Here is a 5,000-nt window from a genome sequence, read left to right as displayed (position 1 = left end):
ATGGCAGGGCGTGGCCATGGCACGGCGTCGGACGTGACAGGACATGGCCATGGCACGACGCAGGACATGGCAGGACGCAGGACATGGCAGGGCGTGGCCATGGCTCGGCGTCGGACGTGGCCATGGCTTGGCGTCGGACGAGGAAGGACATGGCCATGGCACGACGCAGGGCGTGGCCATGGCACGGCGTCGGACATCGCAGGACATGGCCATGGTCATGGCACGATGCAGGATATGACAGGACATGGCCACTGCAGGACGCAGGACATAGCCACGGCAGGACGCAGGACATGGCAGGACGCAGGACATGTCAGGGCGTGGCCATGGCTCGGCGTCTGACGTGGCCATGGCTTGGCGTCGGACGTGGAAGGACATGGCCATGGCACGACGCAGGGCTTGGCCATGGCACGGCGTCGTACGTCACAGGACATGGCCATGGCACGATGCAGGACATGGCCACTGCAGGACGCAGGACATGGCAGGACGCAGGACATGGCAGGGCGTGGCCATGGCACGACGTCGGACGTCGCAGGACATGGCCATGCCACGGCGTAGGACATGGCCATGGCACGGCGTCGGACGTGGCAGGACATGGCCATGCCACGGCGCAGGACATGACAGGACATGGCCACTGCAGGACGCAGGACATGGCAGGGCGTGGCCATGGCTCGGCGTCAGACGTGGCCATGGCTTGGCGTCGGACGTGGAAGGACATGGCCATGGCACGACGCAGGGCGTGGCCATGGCACGGCGTCGGACGTGGCAGGACATGGCCATGCCACGGCGCAGGACATGACAGGACATGGCCACTGCAGGACGCAGGACATGGCAGGACGCAGGACATGGCAGGGCGTGGCCATGGCTCGGCGTCAGACGTGGCTGGACATGGCCATGGCACGGTGTCGGACGTCGCAGCACATGGCCATGGCATGACGCAGGACATGACAGGACATGGCCACGGCAGGACGCAGGACATGGCAGGGCGTGGCCATGGCTCGGCGTCGGACGTGGCCATGGCTTGGCGTCGGACGAGGAAGGACATGGCCATGGCACGACGCAGGGCGTGGCCATGGCACGGCGTCGGACATCGCAGGACATGGCCATGGCCATGGCACGATGCAGGATATGACAGGACATGGCCACTGCAGGACGCAAGACATAGCCACGGCAGGGCATGGCAGGGCGTGGCCATGGCACGACGTCGGACGTCGCAGGACATGGCCATGCCACGGCGTAGGACATGGCCATGGCACGGCGTCGGACGTGGCAGGACATGGCCATGCCACGGCGCAGGACATGACAGGACATGGCCACTGCAGGACGCAGGACATGGCAGGGCGTGGCCATGGCTCGGCGTCAGACGTGGCCATGGCTTGGCGTCGGACGTGGAAGGACATGGCCATGGCACGACGCAGGGCGTGGCCATGGCACGGCGTCGGACGTGGCAGGACATGGCCATGCCACGGCGCAGGACATGACAGGACATGGCCACTGCAGGACGCAGGACATGGCAGGACGCAGGACATGGCAGGGCGTGGCCATGGCTCGGCGTCAGACGTGGCTGGACATGGCCATGGCACGGTGTCGGACGTCGCAGCACATGGCCATGGCATGACGCAGGACATGACAGGACATGGCCACGGCAGGACGCAGGACATGGCAGGGCGTGGCCATGGCTCGGCGTCGGACGTGGCCATGGCTTGGCGTCGGACGAGGAAGGACATGGCCATGGCACGACGCAGGGCGTGGCCATGGCACGGCGTCGGACATCGCAGGACATGGCCATGGCCATGGCACGATGCAGGATATGACAGGACATGGCCACTGCAGGACGCAAGACATAGCCACGGCAGGACGCAGGACATGGCAGGGCGTGGCCATGGCTCGGCGTCTGACGTGGCCATGGCTTGGCGTCGGACGTGGAAGGACATGGCCATGGCACGACGCAGGGCTTGGCCATGGCACGGCGTCGTACGTCACAGGACATGGCCATGGCACGACGCAGGACATGACAGGACATGGCCACTGCAGGACGCAGGGCGTGGCCATGGCTTGGCGTCGGACGTGGAAGGACATGGCCATGGCACGACGCAGGGCGTGGCCATGGCACGGCGTCGGACGTCGCAGGACATGGCCATGGCACGACACAGGACATGACAGGACATGGCCACTGCAGGACGCAGGACATGGCAGGACGCAGGACATGGCAGGGCGTGGCCATGGCTCGGCGTCGGACGTGGCTGGACATGGCCATGGCACGGTGTCGGACGTCGCAGCACATGGCCATGGCATGACGCAGGACATGACAGGACATGGCCACGGCAGGACGCAGGACATGGCAGGGCGTGGCCATGGCTCGGCGTCGGACGTGGCCATGGCTTGGCGTCGGACGAGGAAGGACATGGCCATGGCACGACGCAGGGCGTGGCCATGGCACGGCGTCGGACATCGCAGGACATGGCCATGGCCATGGCACGATGCAGGATATGACAGGACATGGCCACTGCAGGACGCAGGACATAGCCACGGCAGGACGCAGGACATGGCAGGGCGTGGCCATGGCTCGGCGTCTGACGTGGCCATGGCTTGGCGTCGGACGTGGAAGGACATGGCCATGGCACGACGCAGGGCTTGGCCATGGCACGACGTCGTACGTCACAGGACATGGCCATGGCACGACGCAGGACATGACAGGACATGGCCACTGCAGGACGCAGGACATGGCAGGACGCAGGACATGGCAGGGCGTGGCCATGGCACGACGTCGGACGTCGCAGGACATGGCCATGCCACGGCGTAGGACATGGCCATGGCACAGCGTCGGACGTGGCAGGACATGGCCATGGCATGAAGCAGGACATGACAGGACATGGCCACGACAGGACATGGCCACGGCAGGACGCAGGACATGGCAGGGCGTGGCCATGGCTTGGCGTCGGACGTGGCCATGGCTTGGCGTCGGACGTGGAAGGACATGGCCATGGCACGACGCAGGGCGTGGCCATGGCACGGCGTCGGACGTCGCAGGACATGGCCATGGCCATGGCACGACGCAGGACATGACAGGACATGGCCACTGCAGGACGCAGGACATGGCAGGACGCAGGACATGGCAGGGCGTGGCCATGGCTCGGCGTCGGACGTGGCTGGACATGGCCATGGCACGGTGTCGGACGTCGCAGCACATGGCCATGGCATGACGCAGGACATGACAGGACATGGCCACGGCAGGACGCAGGACATGGCAGGACGCAGGACATGGCAGGGCGTGGCCATGGCTCGGCGTCGGACGTGGCCATGGCTTGGCGTCGGACGTGGAAGGACATGGCCATGGCACGACGCAGGGCGTGGCCATGGCACGGCGTCGGACGTCGCAGGACATGGCCATGGCCATGGCACGATGCAGGACATGACAGGACATGGCCACTGCAGGACGCAGGACATGGCAGGACGCAGGACATGGCAGGGCGTGGCCATGGCACGACGTCGGACGTCGCACCATATCTAGTGCTAGCCAATATTTAACAAGATGTCAAGCGCAATGATGTTGGTGGTTGGTGGTCGTGGCTGGCGGTGGTGGAAAATTGCGGTGGTTCGAGCGGTAGTGACCGGCGACGGTTGGTGCGACGCTTGGTGGTTTGCAATGGTGGTTTGATATCGGAATCACTTATGGTGGTTGTCACAATGGATGTGCGTCATGGTTATTGGTGGTTGGTCATCTATATATTTTTATAATAATATTATGTATTTTACCTATTTTTTACATATTTTTATTAAATATTATGCATTTTTTGTATTTTTAAATAGTTTTTATCGTATTTGTTTTATAAAATATTTATTATTTTATGTGTTATATTATTACTAGATGTATTGGAAATTTTCTCCATTGTTTTTTCTATATTTATAATAATTTTCTTATTTTTTTATATTTTATTATGTATTTTTTCGTTTTATAATAAATATTTATTAAAAAAATATTATTTTATATAAAAAATATCATTTACAATGTTTAAAAGTCATTTGTGAATATATTAGCTAAGTTGTACTTTGGTTTGTGCATTTTGGTGTTGTACATGTCTATTATGATTCTCTGGCCAAACCATGTCTACTCCTGTCACTTGGGTTTTTTTTTTAAGACATATATAAGGGGGGTAGAGGTGTTGAAAGGCACCTCAAGGTGCTTGCTGCCTGGCCGAGGCGGGCATGCATGGGGGACGCTGGCATGCGGCGTGGGCATTGGGGGCATGCACGGCTTGTCCGTGCTACGTCCCCGATGTTCGCAAAGCATGTCGGCAAGTACTCGTGTGTGCTCGTAGTACGTCTGGTGGTGGGCATCGCTCGTGGCGACTGATGGCTTTTGGCAACAGAACGGCGAGGCCACGTGCAAGTAGCGCCGCAAGGTGCCGTGCGCATGGGGCTAAACTCAGTACGTTCCAATTGCCATCGGTTGTTGCGGGCAACATCGGGAGGCGACATCGCTCGTGGCGGCTGATGGCTTTTGGCAACAGAACGGCGAGGCCTCGTGCAAGTAGCGCCGCAAGGTGCCGTGCGCATGGGGCTAAACTCAGTACGTTCCGATTGCCATCGGTTGTTGTGAGTTGTGTCTGGCATCGCTCATGGCGGTTGATGGCTTTTGGCAACAGAACGGCGAGGCCTCGTGCAAGTAGCACCGCAAGGTGCCGTGCGCAAGTGGCTAAGCTCAGTACGTTCCGATTGCCATCGATTGTTGCGGGCAACATCGGAAGGCGACATCGCTCGTGGCGGCTGATGGCTTTTGGCAACAGAACGGCGAGGCCTCGTGCAAGTAGCGCCGCAAGGTGCCGTGCGCGTGGGGCTAAACTCAGTATGTTCCGATTGCCATCGGTTGTTGCGGGCAACATCGGGAGGCGACATCGCTCGTGGCGGCTGATGGCTTTTGGCAACAGAACGGCGAGGCCTCGTGCAAGTAGCGCCGCAAGGTGCCGTGCGCGTGGGGCTAAACTCAGTATGTTCCGATTGCC

The sequence above is a fragment of the Nicotiana tabacum genome, unplaced genomic scaffold (assembly GCF_000715075.1).
Source record: "Nicotiana tabacum cultivar K326 unplaced genomic scaffold, ASM71507v2 Un00518, whole genome shotgun sequence".
Taxonomy (NCBI): domain Eukaryota; kingdom Viridiplantae; phylum Streptophyta; class Magnoliopsida; order Solanales; family Solanaceae; genus Nicotiana; species Nicotiana tabacum.
Note: the sequence above shows the minus strand (reverse complement) of the source record.